At 40.2% G+C, this 15,603-nt stretch overlaps 1 protein-coding gene across 4 annotated transcripts in view; it reads right to left on the bottom strand.

The window, feature by feature from the left end:
- Nucleotides 1-15,603, bottom strand: part of LMNTD1 (lamin tail domain containing 1) — a 489,113-nt gene that overhangs the window by 161,625 nt on the left and 311,885 nt on the right. For all 4 annotated transcript variants that reach the window (XM_070789936.1, XM_070789935.1, XM_070789934.1 and 1 more), the window contains one exon: nt 12,105-12,206. The gene's annotated coding sequence lies outside the window, so the exon portion shown is untranslated. The remainder of the gene's footprint in view (nt 1-12,104; nt 12,207-15,603) is intronic.

Raw genomic sequence — 15,603 nt, 5'->3', positions numbered from 1 at the left:
TCACAAACATGTGCAATGTTCTTTCTAAAATGTATTTTTAAAACCACTCAGCTATTATTAAATCCTAATGCAATAATCAGAAATGCCTGAAGCCCTGCTCTGAAGCACACAAAAAAGGATGATCTTCAGGTGTTGGTATGCATTTTCACATTCTGTCCTGCTCTTCTTCCCGCTTCAACTGCAGTTTGTCCTCTGTCAAGGAGGCCCAAGTACACGGAGGCGGCACAGAGCGGCTCAGCTCCTCCCATCACTTCCTCTCATCCCAAGACGCAGCTGTCTGCTGTATCTCCAATAAGACGCTGCTTCTCAGCTTCTTTCAGTCCTTCAACACATCCGCGTACAGAACTCCCATCAGAATACCGAACATCGCCAATGCAACAGCTGGCTCTCATACAGCTACGTCTTCTCTTTCACTGTATTAGTTTTCAGGACTCATTTCATTGCCTGCTTTTTGACTTGGCTTATTTATTTGTTCTATATATACAGCAAAAGCTTTGATATGCTTTAATGTAATGAAATGATTGAATCATTCCTTATAAGCTATTTTAAAAAATCTTCAGTTTATAATAGAAGGTAACATTTTATTGCATTGCTTTATTTCTAAAAAAAAATTCAGTTTTCCAACAAATCAATAAAATAATAATAAATGAAATAGGGACTTCCTTGGTGGCCCAGTGGTTAAGAATCCACCTTCCAATTCAGGGGATGAGGGTTCAATCCCTGGTCAGGGAGCTAAGATACCATATGCTGTGGGGCAACTAAGCCTATCAGCTGCAACTACTGAGCCCATGCGCCACCATTAAGAAAGAAGCCTCCACACCTCAGCAAAGGATCCTCTGCAGGGCAGCTAAGACCCATTGCAGCCAAAATAAATAAATAAAAATTCTTAAAAAGAAATAGAAGTTAGTGGCTTAAAAATAAAAGAGCTGGTTTTTGTCGTTGTTGTTGTCGTTCTTAGCACTTTTAAATTTCATGTCAATTTAGCATATGAAACAGAAAGTGAAACATTTGATTTTATTGTTAGTTGACCAACCATCCGTGCATGCCTGGTACTACCCCAGGCTAGTGGTGGGTTCAGAGGCACTGAAAGCCATATGTCCTGGGGAAACTCCCCAGTCCCAGACAAACCAGGATGGTTGGTCAACCTGAGCCTTGTTCCGTAAGATACATTATATTTATCAGCCTACTGATGTTCATGATGCTGGAGGTATTTTCTAGGGAGTGTAAAATACTTTAAACAAATCAAATTTTTACCCATATTATAGTCCAATTCCTGCCAAGCATAACAATAGACAATTGTGATCATTCTGGGAGATGTTTTCAGCCCTCTACGTATCTTAACAAGAATATGTGATCTGCAAAGTGAAAGTTGCTCAGTTGTGTCCGACTCTTTGTGACCCCATGGCCTATACAGTCCATGGAATTCTCCAGGCCAGAATACTGGAGTGGGTAGCCTTTCCCTTCTACAGGGGATCTTCCCAACCCAGGTGTCCTGTACTCCTGGCAGATTCTTTACCAGCTGAGCCATCAGGGAAGCCCAAGAATACTGGAGTGGGTAGCCTATCCCTTCCCCACCCATAAATCTAATCAGGGTCTCCTTCATTGCAGATGGATTCTTTACCAACTGAGCTACCAGAGAAGCCCATACTGTTTGTTAATTGCCCAAAAGTTCATATGTTGATGCATGCATACAACAATGATTCAATAAAATTGCACCGATTCCATTTTCCACTGTCCTTTTGTTTCTGGTGACAATTAGTTTTACTAAACGGAACCAAAACCCCAACAATTCCAAACTTTATGTCTTTCAGACCTGACTTCTTTCCCCAAATCTTTAGCACTGGAGTCTCTACTAAAGCTTTAACATTTCCTGTAGTTCTCCAAAGCTGCTTCTCTGCACCAGTGCAAGGCATCCAACAAGAGGCCTGAGAAAGAGCACTCTATTTGGTGGAGCCACACCTCTGAACATCTGCCATTCTTCTGCCTATTGTTAGAAAATAATGTACCCCTGGAAGGCTCCTTCTCTCTCACTTCTTTAGCAGATTTTGCTAGCAATCTGTCCTTAAGCTCACTGACCTCGGTGCTCCATTTCTAACAGAGTGCAATATGGAGGCTGCCCTTTAATTCATCCTGGGGTTGAAGACTTTGAGTCACATACTTGTCAACATCTTGATGTGCAATCCTATTTTGTTAATATGAAAATTCATTACTGTTCCCACACAGCACAGAAACATTTCATAACAGCAGGGAAAAAGGGTTTTATGAATTAAGAAAAAAATACTGAGATTTCTTTCTCAGCTTGTACTACTAGTTTATAACTTGCTCCCAGGAAACTCCAATGCTAATGCTCATTGCTTGAGCATCTGGAAAATGCACTCTCACTGATTTTGATAACTTAACCCATATCCTATAATGCATGGCAGTTTCCTAACTCCAAATTTAATTTCATTCGTAGATTTGGAAGGCACTGTGACATTTTTCATCCTGATAAAAATATCAAAGACCAAGTTTTTTTTTAAACTTACTAGATACAGTTTTGAATTTAAATAGAGACCATGATTTGAATGGTGACTAACATAATTACTGTGGGACCATATTTTATTTTTAGAAAATACTTCAAGAGAAAACCAAAGACATTTTGGAATTAATTAGGTACCTCAGATTAAAGAGGTGTAATTTTAATGCATCAATCTAAAAAAGATAAATGGAACATTGTTTTGAAATATTATTTTTTAAAATGTAGAACTCTCAAAAAAAAAACAGAACCTCAGGGACACATTGTAAATAATTAGATTGCTTAAAATCTGTCAGTTTATAAATATTATGTGAGGATTATGTTGGCTTCATATGGTTCTTTGAGGATTTGAATTTTCTCTTTGATGGTGGTGGTAGATGCATAAATAAGGATTATATATCATATCAAGTTGTAACAAGAAAGGCAATGTGGCCTCATATTTCATCTTTTGGACTTTTCTAATCAGTTAGATACAGGTATAAGATTTAGTTCTGCCTCTTACTAACTGGGCCACTTGGGACAAATTACCAAATCTCTTTCAGCCTTGGTTTTTCACATCTGTGAAATGGGGATGCTCTCATAGGAATTAGATGAAATAATGTACAAAGAGCATGTAACACAAGGTCTGGTATCTATTAAGCACTCAGTACATGATAGACATTGTTACTAGGTTACTAGGTTACTCTCATTAATCATCAGAGATACTGGGATAAACAATGAAAGCAACACTTTGTGTCTCCCAGGAGGTTCTCCCCAATTTATGATGGCACATAGCCCAACCAGAGTTCCCGGTACATACCAAATGTCTTTTTATCCAAGAAACCTTCCCTGATTCCCTCAACTATATATGAACATTAACTCTTACATATCCTTATCAGTGGCCTAAAGTAAAATCCCCAAATACACAGAGGCATTGGTATTTATAGTTCTTTGTGTTCTTACCACCTTGTGGGTAGGGGTTCTGTTTTCCTCATCTTAGCGTTCCTCACCCTCCAAGCTCCTAATGTCTAAGAGAGATGAATGTAGACAACTAGAAGTCCAAGTAGCATATATGTGCAAAGAAAATAGCGTAAACAAAGCTGTCAATGTTCAGAGGAGGGAGGTGATAAGAAAATATCTGTCTAGAGGAAGTAGTTTTTAAGTGGGACAAAAAGGCTGAAAAGAATTTCAAATAAAAGAAATAGAGAAAAGGCAACCTGATGAACATGAACCACAAACAGTAAGTCAGTTTGATCACAGCAAGTTGAGTATGTGGTGGGCAGGAGGTCATCCCCAAAGAGAGATGCAATCTGATTGCAGAGAACTCTAAAGCGCAAGCAAAGGAGGCTGGATTTCGTTTTGGGGTCAATAAGGAGCTGTCAAAGCTTGGGAACCAGGAAGTGACGGAGAAGAGATGCCAGCTGCTCGCATCATGACCTTCCAACTCTGTACTCATTAACACCTGTATAAACTTGCTAAGTATCTTCAAATTATCTGTCCCATTTCTGTGTCTTCAAGACACAGTTATGCTGCATACTAAGTCTCGAAAGTATGTAAAGCTAGCAGTCAACCACAGCTCTTGTTTCTGCAATAGAGAGTAAATTTCTGTTTTGTTTAAGAGCAGAGGTTTGGGAGGTAAAATGTCATGGATTCAAATCTTAGCTCTGTCAGTTATGAAAGAATGATGTCAAGAAATTACTTAACCACTCTAAGGCCTAGTTTCCTCACCTCTAGATTAAGTAGTTATATTAACTCACAGAAGTTAAATGCCATGCAGGTAAAGAACTTAAGAGACACTGCAGAAACTGCTCATATGACTCTATGATTCATCATTCCTCTATCTCACCTCTCTGGTTCTTTAGATCCCTGGTTTTCTTTGGCTTCCAGCTTTTGATACTATTTCTAGTTCCCCATCATGTTTGACAATATGATAGGGCTCCCTCCTCCAGTATCAGGAACACTGCAAGTATCCACTTCAAAGGGCTTAAGCCTAACAGTATAATAAAGGGACTGTTTACAGAGATAACGACTGGGTTAAGAAGCAAAGGATGGTGGAACACCAATGAATGAGAAATCACAATCATCTTTAAAGTAGAAGAAGGAGCAATTCCACTCCTGGGCATATATCTGGAGAAAATCATAATTCAAAAAGATACATGCACCCCAGTGTTCACTGCAGCACTGTTTATAATAACCAGGCCATGGAAGCAACCCAAATATCCGTCAACAGAAGGATAAGAAGATATGGCATATCTTTATATAAAGAAGATATATATATATTATATATGATAAGTGTGTGTATTAGTTGCTCAGTCATGTCTGATTTTTCATGACTCCATGGACTGTAACCAATCAGGTTCCTCTGTCCATGGAAATCTTCAGGCAAGAATACTGGAGTGGGTTGCCATTCCCTTCTCCAGGGGATCTTCCCGACCTAGGGATTGAACCCCAGTCTCCCACATTGCAGGCTGATACTTCACTGTCTGAGCCACCAGGGAAACCCAAATTACATATATCCATATAATGAATATTAACAAAGGTCCATCTAGTCAAAGCTATGGTTTTTCTAGTAGTCACATACAGATGTGAGAATTGGACTATAAAGAAAGCTGAGCATGAAGGATTGGTGTTTTTGAACTGTGGTGTTGGAGAAAAGACTCTTGAGAGTCCCTTGGATTGCAAGGAGATCCAACCAGTCCATCCTAAAGGAAATCAATCCTGAATATTCATTGGAAGGACTGATGCTGAAGCTGAAGCTCCAATCTTTTGGCCACCTGATGTAAAGAACTGACTCATTTGAAAAGACCCTGATGCTGGGAAAGATTGAAGGCGGGAGGAGAAGGGGATGATAGAGGATGAGATGGTTGGATGGATCACCAGCTCGATGGACTTGAGTTTGAGTAAGCTCTGGGAGTTGTTGACGGACAGAGAAGCCTGGTGTGCTGCAGTCCATGGTGTCGTAAAGAGCTGGACACAACTGAGCAACTGAAGTGAACTGGATTTCCCAGGTGGTGCTAGTGGTAATAGAGAAAGCAATTGTACCCCACTCCAGTACTCTTGCCTGGAAAAATCCCATGGATGGAGGAGCCTGGTAGGCTGCAGTCCATGGGGTCGAGAAGAGTCAGACATGACTGAAGCGACTTAGCAGCAGCAGCAGCAGCTAGTGGTAAAGAACCCACATGACAATGCAGGAGACATAAGAGATGCGGGTTCGATCCTTGGGTCCAGAAGATCCCCTGGAGGGGGGCAATGGCAACCCACTCCAGTATTCTTGCCTGGAGAATCCCACAGACAGAAGATCCTGGCAGTCACACAGAGACAGACATGACTGAAGCAACAGCATACAATGGAATATTCAGTTCAGTTCAGTTCAGTTCAGTCACTCAGTCATGTCCAACTCTTTGCAACCCCATGAATCACAGCCTGCAGGATATTACTCGGACATAAAAAAGAATGCAATAATTCCATTTGCAGCAATATGGATGGACCTAGAGATTGTTAGGGAAGTAAGTCAGACAGAGAAAGATAAATATACAGTATCACTTATATGTGGAATCTAAAAAAAAGTGGTACAAAAGAATGTTATTTATGAAACAGAAATAGTCACAGACATGGAAAACAACTTTATGGTTAGCAGGGAGTAAGGGAGGGGGGAATACTGAATGACTTGGGAGATTGGGATTGACACATACAGACTACTATATATAAAATAAGGACCTACTGTATAGCACAGGGACCTCTACTCAATACTCTGTAATGACTTATATGGGAAAAGAATCTAAAAGGAGTGGATATATGTATATATAAGACTGATTCACTCTGTTGCACAGCAAAAACTAACACCACATTGTAAATCAATTATTGTTGTTCAGTTACTCAGTTGTGTCTGACTCTTTGTGTCCCCATGGACTGCAGCACGCCAGGCTTCCCTGTCCTTCACCATCTCCTGGAGTTTGCACAAAATCAACTATAGTCCCATAAAAAGTAATCAAAAAATAAAATACATGGCAAATCTTAAAACAATTTTGTAATTAAAAAAAAAAAAGTAGAAGAGGAACAAAGGTGTTGTGGCCTGAGGGGACGCAGCCGCTCCAGAACAGCAGTGGGGCAGGGAGGGAGCAGTGTGTGTGCAAGAGAATCATCCAACCTCTTTCTCTTCTTTCCCTCCAATGCCTTGCCAGTGCTTTCCACTGGCTGAACCCAGTTCAGAGCAAAACAGTAACAGAACCAGGTGATACAGTCTACAGAGGCCGGTTTTCTGGGACACAAGCAATGCAGAGAAGATCAGAAAACAGGTGGTGCAATGGGGCTGGGGCAAAATGTGTTGTTTTCTGAATAAGGGGTATAAGTATGGAAAGGAATGGAAACATCTGAATGGAAGGTTATCACTGCCTCCATGACAGATGGAGGAAAGGAAGCTCAGAGAGGTAGTCTTGCTGAGGTTATCAGCTAGAAAAAGGAACCGATTTGGAGCCCTTAATGGTGCCTTGGTCCACCTTGTTTCCCACTACACTGCATGGCTCCGCTCAGAGTGATGGTTGAAATGACCTTAGTCTCCCCTAAGCAGTTTCTGCCCTGAGATAAACCAAGGGTGTGAAACCTCATTCCTTACCCCTCCTGCAGTTCCCTACATTTTTGGTCTGAATCCATTCACTGTGGTTTTCCAAACAATTTTTCAGAGAGGGTTTCTTAAATTGCCAATAACTTTGAAAGGTATTGACAATAGGAAATTGGATTCCCTCCTTTTTGGGGAGAAGGAAGATATAAAGACATCTGAAAGAAAGAAAGAGATAGAGAGAAAAGCAAGGAAAGAAAGAAAAAAAGGAAGGAAGGGAAGGAAAAGGGAGAGGGGGGCAGGAAGAGGGACAGGGAGAGAAAGAATCTCAGCGTAAACAGCTTGGGTAGCAAGATTGGTAACAACTAAAAACTGGAGACTAACCAAATGCCTGTCAACAACTGAAGAATGTAAAAACAAACTGTGGAAATCCGTGTAATGAAATATAATACAGGGAGGGAACTAGAACTGCATACAACAAAGGGAATGAGTCAAAGATGTAGTATTGAGAGGAGGAAGCCAGGGACCATTTGTACGATTTCAAAAGCAGGCAAAAATAATCTATGGTGTTAGAAGATAGGATTGTGGTAATTTTAGCATCTAGGAAATGAAAACAGGCTCCTGTGTTGTTAATCATTTTCTGGGTTTTGTCTATTTGCTTGTTTTTGTATATTTGTTTGATCTGGGTGGTGGTTGTAGAGGTGTGTTCATTTTGTGAAAGTTCATTGAGCTGCCCCTTAGATCTGTGTCCTTTTCTACATGCACAGACACACAGTTTCAGGGAGCCAGTTGCATTAGTCAGTTATGAAGCAGTAAAAATCAATCTTTCAAAATTTCTGTGGCTTTCAACACAGTTTTCTCTTTGTGGTAAGCACAATTCTAAGAATGGTGTTACTCCTGTGATGATGTTACCTTACATGGCAAAGGGGTTCTGCAGGTCCTGCTGGGCTCCTTGCCCTTTGGTCCAGCCCCCACGTTGTGGTCCTGTCCTGCCTGTCCTGTCCTGCTCCTGTCCTGTCTCTGGCTCTTCCTGCCCAGCTCCTTCCCACGCTGCCCATGGTCCCCAGGAGCGCCATGGGGACCCCCTTATGGAGCCAGCAGTGCACAGGCTCAAGTCCTGCTATCTTCCTCGGCACCTCCTCTTTATGAATCAGTTGGCTTGAAGATAAGATTATCAAGGCAGACCTAACCTAACTGTGGTTGCTGTTATTCAGTTGCTCAGTCCTGTCTGACTCTTTGTGACACTATGGACTGCAGTGTGCCAGCCTTCCCTGTCCTTCACCATCTCCCGGAGCTTGCTCAAATCATGTCCATTGGGTGAGTGATGCCATCTAACCATTTTGTCCTCTGTCATCCTCTTCTCCTTCTTCCTTCAGTCTTCCCCAGCATCAGGGTCTTTTCTAATGAGACAGCTCTTCGCATCAGGTGGCCAAAGTATTGGAGCTTCAGCTTTAGCATCAGTCCTTCCAATATATTCAGGATTGATTTCCTTTAGGATTGATTGGTTTGATCCCCTTAATTATGTGAACCAATTAAAAGCAGAGTGTTTTCTGGTCAGAGACTTGCCAGGGTGCAGATTCAATGTGCCATTACTGGCTTGAGGATGAAAGATGCCATACCAAAAAGGCCTGAAAAGAGCCCTTAGGAACTGAGGCCAAGCCCTGGCCCATAGCCAGTAAGAAAACAGAAACTAAGTCCTATGATCATAAGGAGATACGTTCTGCCAATAACCAGTGAGCTCTGAAAAGAACTTCAAATCCTAAATGAGAATAGCAGCTGACGTCTTGATTTCAGCCTGGTGAGATACTCAGCAGGGTATGCAGGAGCACCATGCCCACACATCTGACCTATAGAAACTGGGAGATGATACATTGTGGTTTTAAGGTGCTAAGTTTGTATTAATTTGTTTGCAGCAACAGAAAACAACCAGGGCACACTCACTCATATTTTGGTAGCTCTGTGTTGGCAGCTGCTAGAACCCGCTTGGCTCTGCTCCATGTGCCTTCACATTCTGGAACCCACACTGAAGAAGCTTCTCTATTTGGGACATTCATATGACAGAGGGAAAAGAGCAAGCAAGGTAGACAGAAAGCCACGTTGCCTCTTAAAGCATGTAGTGTTCATCTTATCTGCTCACACTCCAGTGGTCAAAGCAGGCCACATGGCCAGACCCAAAAGCAATGGGACAGGATGTATAGTCTTATAGGAAAGGTGAGATCAAGTAATACTGAAAAACCATGCAATCTATCACCATGGAATGTTAGAACTGTGACCTAATTGGAAACAGCAGAGTCTATGGGGTCAGAAAGGCCACATATGAATCTTGGTACCACTACCTTACTCGCTGTGTGACCATGAAGTTAGGATATTTCTCTGAGCCTTGGTCTCTTAAATGGCAAACACCTATATCTTACAGGATTGTTGTGAATGTTAAATGTACCAGTATGATTCCTGATAGATACTCTAACATGTGTTCATAAATATTAGCCTCAGTCTCTTACCTTGGGGATTAACCAGAATATAATTCTTCCAAGGGGAGCAATCAGAGAAAGAAAATCATATCTAAACCCACCTCTTTTTCCCATATTTTTCTAATAAACTAATGCAGAGTCCAAAATGTATAACTCCTTTATACACTGTATCTTTTGACTGTTGTAGTAACGAATGGCTTGGGCTTCCTTGATAGTTCAAATGGTAATGAATCTGCTGGAAATGCAGGAGACCTAGGTTCAATCCCTGGGTCAGGAAGATACCCTGGAAAAGGGAATTTCTACCCACTGCATTTTGTATTTTCAAGAGTTGCCAGTATTCTTGCCTGGAGCATTCCATGGACAGAAGAGCCTGGTGGCTAAAGTCCATTTGAAAAGAGTCGGACACAACTGAGTGACTAATGCTTTCTTCACTTTTCATTTATTTTTTCAGTAACAAATGGCTTAGAGTAAAGAGAATATAATATTGCTCTTCTGAATGGGATTGTTGAATGCAATCAACATGTGAGGTTGGATTACTTTATAATTACCTTTCTAAACTGATGACTCACTTTAACACCTAATTTTGGCTATGTTGTTATAAAGCCATAGTTACTACAGGTGGAAAACTGGCAAATGAGTCAATAATATTTTGTCCTCAGAATGTTTAGATTTTATTTTTAACTTGCCTAGGTGGTTTTCAATGTATTTCAGGTTTCTAGTTCACAAATACCTCTTTTAAAGTAACTATTATTAATTATTTTTAAGCCCCAATCCATTATTTAGGGTTTTAACTCTTTTTAAATCACATAAAAAATAACAATCTATCTCTTTCTCTCCTACACACACACACACACACACACACACAAAGAAATTAGTACACTTTCTTCAGCAGAAGAAAAGAGTCAAATTACTCAAAAACTTTTCAGATGGGGATTTCCCTGATTGTCCAGTGGTTAGGAATCCACCTGCAAATGCATGGGACATGAGTTTGATCCCTGGTCAGGGAACTAGATCCCACATGGGATGAATCAACTGGGCCCATGTGCCACAGCTTCTGAGCCTGCACTCTGGAGCCCACAAGCTTCAGCTACTGAAGCCTGCATGCCCTAAAGCCAACACTCTGCAACAAAAGAGGCCACCACAAGCCTGCTCACCACAACTGGAGAGCGCCAGTGCACAGCAATGAAGATCCAGTGCAGCCAAAAGTAAGTAAATAAATAAACGTATCAGACGAAGACAACTACAGTCAACATTTTAGTGTATAGTCTTCCAATTTTTTTTTCCTGAATAGATAATATATAGACTGCATTTGTGTGTGTATACACGCGCACACGCATATATGGCATATGTTTGTATTTCTGTATGTTTACATATATTTCTCAAAAATGGAGCTATATATTATACTTATTTTTAACCTGCTTTTTCATGTAGTTATATACATATATACCATGGCTACAGTCCATAGGGTGGCAAAGAGTCAGACAAGACTGAAGCAACTTAGCACACATATACACACACACACACACAACATTACTTTAATAATTTCATTTAATGATTTTATGTGTATTTTTCAGTTAGTATATTACTATTGAATATTTAGGTTATTTGTTAATTTTCTATTATTTACTCTGAAAGTGAGTTTCCACTAGCCCATATATATGAATTAGAGGGAGTCAGGGCATAGTGCTTGCTGGCCAGAGCACCCATTGATTTTAGCCCTGCTGATCGGGCAAGTCTGCTCTTAATATATATATATATTATATATTCTTGAAATGTTAAAAAAAAAAAAACAACAATAAACAGAATCCCTCTTAGATTGGATGAGGCTTTTCTTGAAATTTTCAGCCATTTTATATTATCAAGAGTTGCCAGACAGAGATTTCCTTGGTCGAATGGTTAAGAACCCACCTTCCAGTGCAGGGGACACAGGTTCAATTCCTGGTCAGGGAACTAAGATTCCATATGCCACTGAGCAACTGAGCCCACAAGCCACATCTAGAGAATCCGTACACCACAGCAAAAGGTCCTGAATGATGCAACTGAGATTCCCTGTGCCACAACTAAGACCCAATGCAGCCAAATAAATAAATAGAGTTGCCAGATGGCACATAAGAGGACCAACATCTTGGTTTATTACCTGTCTTTTCCGTGAGTTGTCCTTATTGAGCTGTTAATTTCTCCAAGAAAGGGCATCAAAACGATTAAAGTGCTATGACTTTAGGTCAGAGATGAATTTAGTGCCCCACATCCACTGTCATCTCAAAGATGCTCATGATTAAAGCACTCAGGTGATGTCTTTCTTTATTTATTGAAAATAAAAATGGAAAAGAGAGCCTTATGTTCTGATTCTTTTTTTGCTTCAGATCAAGAAAATAATTGCTTTTAAGTCCCTAAAAGAACTTGTAGTAATGACTCTTGAAAGCCCTGAATGAAGCCATTGTTATAGAAACATGACTGCCTTTATGGGTGAAACAATTACATTTTTATACCACATGGAATTAAATGGAAGTTTCTATTTGCCTCTGTTAAGAAATGCCTTTGGAGAGACTGGGAGCCAATTACCCAGGAGCTGGTGGACACTGACCTCTAGCCAGACCGCCTGGTCCCAGCCTTCTGTTGTCTCTTCCTGGGCTCCAACTGGAGCTCTTCTGATGAATGCACTATTGTTAGTCTCTTCGGAGAGGAGCTGTGAAAGGAAAGGGAAGATTATTGGTAAGTGGGTAGGAAAATGTTCCAACAAAAGAATGAAATGAAGTAATTAGCTTCCTTCTATATATAAGCACCAGCCTTGCTGTTAAATCTTCAGGCTGTAGCGAGTAAGGAAAACAATGACATTCCTGATGCATGGAGAGTCACCTGCAGCCATTGACCAATCACAGGTAAGGCCACTCTCTTCTTTACCCTGGGGAAAATGGGAGGTGTGTTAGCGTTAGTTGCTCAGTCATGTCCAGGTCTTTGTGACTCCATGTACTGTAACCTGCCAGGCTCCTCTGTTCCTGGGACTCTCGAGTCAAGAATACTGGAGTGGATTGCTATTTCCTTCTCTAAGAATGGCTCACATTTTAAAAGGTTTTAATAAGATGAGAACTATCCTAGGATAAATTTGCAGTCATCCCACCCCAGGGTGACATATATATATGCTTTTTAATTCCATCATGGTTTATCACAGGATACTGAATATAGTTCTTGTGCTATACAGTAGGGCCTTGATGTTTATCCATCCTATTTATAATAGCTTACATCTGCTAACCCCAACTTCCCAGTCCATCGCTTTCCCTCCCCCCTCCCCTTTGGCAGTCACAAGTCTGTTCTCTATATCTATGAGTCTGTTTCTTTCTTGTGATAGATTTATTTGTGCCATGCTTTCCATTTAGAATGGGAATCATTCCTGAATGGAAGGACTATGTAAAATGACAAGCCCTAAAGGGAATAATTCTTTTTAACATGATATGACCTTTTGAAGGGCTTCTCTATGGCTCAGCTGGTAAAGAACCTACCCGTCAATGCAGGAGACACAAGAGACGCAGGCCATCCCTGGGTCGAGAAGATACCGGGGAGAAGGGAATGGCTACCCACTCCAGTATTCTTGCCTGGAGAATTCCATGGACAGAGGAGCCTGGCAGTCTACAGTCCATGGGGTTGCAAAGAGTCAGACACAACTGAATGACTAACACTGACTTACTTGGTTTAACAGGCCGGGGATTTTAAAACGTTATACACACTTATCTTAGATATTATAGTTTAACCTAAGACATATATGAGTACATTCAGCAATTGTATAATAGAATAGAATGCCAAGGCCCTTCCTCTGAGTGTCTGCTAATTAGAGTTGTATCATTTGTCTTGTAAGAACCACACTCAAGCTTCTGTTTCCTTAAAGTGCAGCAAAATGCAATCTGAGTGCAGAATGTTAAAGATATGTTTACAAACTTTTCCCAAGCATGTCTGGTTCACCTTTCCTATACTGATTTGGATTATAATATTTTCAGGCCACTCACTCTCACCAAGTCGTTCCAAAGAATCTCAACTTAGTTTTCACAGGAACAATTCTATTTTACACTCAAGGTTTCATTGGTTTATATAATATGTAATTAAATGCTGTAACATAATGAACAGTACAAGTGCATTGATTGGCTCGCTGATAAAATACAACTGTTTCTTGGTAAAGATACAACGAAATTGATGGGACCAGGGCAATTCAATGTACCAGACCTCTACTAATCTCCAATGATGAGTGTGAAGGAAGATTGGGCAGTGTTGTTAATGAGGTGATTTGGCTATTTGGGAATTGATAATGTGAGCTAGAGCAACAGTAGAGCTTTCCAGGTGATGCTAATGGTAAAGTACCTGCCTGCCAATGAAGAAGCCACAGGAGACTTGAGTTCGATCCCTGGGTTGAGAAGCTCCTCTGGAGGAGAGCATGGCAACCCACTCCAGTATTCTTGCCTGGAGAATCCCACGGACAGAGGAGCCTGGCGGGCTACAGTCCATAGAGTTGCACAGAGTTGGACACAAATGAAGCGACTTAGCACTCATGCACAGCAACAGTAGTAGAAGTAGTAGAAAAAGATAGGAGAGGACAAACTGAAATGGCAGAAACTTTGGAAATAAACAGGCTTGAGTTCAAATTCTGACTTCATTGCTTAGCTGTGAACCTCAAAGTTTCTGCTTACTTACATGTAAAACAGGAATAACTGGTGCGGTGAAAGATCGGGAAAACACAGCTAATGTACTTAGCAGTGTACCTAACACAAGTAAGTAAACGATATAATATTATCAGTAGAATTTCATGTTGAATTGAGGAAACTGAAGACTCAAAGATGATTTCCTATTATCTACCCTTGCCTAAATAAATGATAATAAGATAAAAAAGATAACATCACTAACGGAAATAGGAAAACCAAGAGGAGAAACAAGAGAAGAACTGAACATATTTTCAGGCTGAGGGGAGAGAATCAGTAGCAAGAGAAATTTTTTTTAAAAAAATTAGAAATCAAATATGGTTTTCTCCATTGTATGAGATTGTGGGTGGTTTTTACACTCATTTTTGTTCCTTTCTATATCTTCCAAGTTTTCTACATTGACTGTATAAATACTGGGCTCAAAACAAAACAAAAATGAAAAACACCATTTCCTTCAACATGAGATATGAGATGGGGGTAGTCTATGAGATAATGCTCCAGGAAAAATGGAATAGGGTGGGATGGGGACACAGAGGGAGAAAAAAAAGCTTGGAAAGGGGAGAGAGAGATTGCTTCCACTGAGGCAAGAAAGAAAAGAGAATGAATGAAGGTTCAGAGAAGTTCTAAACTGGGGGTAAGACAATTTGAGGAAAATCACATCCTTTGGCTTCTATATTTTTAAGTAAATTAAGAGCCAAGGTAGTTTGGTAAAACTGAGGAGGGAAGAAAGAACCAGAAATATGGAAAGAGTGTCTGCTGTATATTTCAGGAAACCCTAACTCAGGGCTCTATAGTGACCTTAATGGGAAGGAAAGCCAAAAAAAGGGTGGGGGGTATATGTTACATAGAGCTAGTTCACTTTGTTGTGCTGTAGAAACTAACACATTACAATCAAACAAAGCAACTATACTCCAATAAAAATTAAATTTAAGAAATAAATAAAAACACTGACAGCTGTTGAACTTAAATAGGAAGGCAAGTGACAGGTGGGAAAGATACATTGTAAGGAAGCTTGGGACCTAGGAGACCCAGGAGGCCAAGTTTGGGTTTCTTGAAAAGCCTATTTTCAACAGGAACTAATATGTATCTTGTGGTTGCCATGGAGCTGAATAGAATGAGGAGGTCAAAAGGTATTAATAATAATGTTTATAGTATATAATATTATTTATAGTATAATTAGGAGGTTAAAAGAGAATACTATTTGTGCCAGTGTATGCTTTTCCTTTAATACATTTATATTTTTAAAGGGTTTTTAATGGCATTACTGAAACTACAATAAAGTGAAGAAAAGAAATATGGAGAGAGTAAAAATGTTTTTAAAACTTAATATGAGGAACAGAAAAAGGTTCAATTTGAAATTGATACAATATTCCCGAAGAGCCAGAGCAGCTGGCCCTCAGC

This window comes from Bos indicus, chromosome 5, assembly GCF_029378745.1.
Source record: "Bos indicus isolate NIAB-ARS_2022 breed Sahiwal x Tharparkar chromosome 5, NIAB-ARS_B.indTharparkar_mat_pri_1.0, whole genome shotgun sequence".
Classification (NCBI taxonomy): Eukaryota; Metazoa; Chordata; class Mammalia; order Artiodactyla; family Bovidae; genus Bos; species Bos indicus.
The sequence above is the reverse complement of the archived record's forward strand: the minus strand, read 5'-3'. Positions and strand labels throughout refer to the sequence as shown.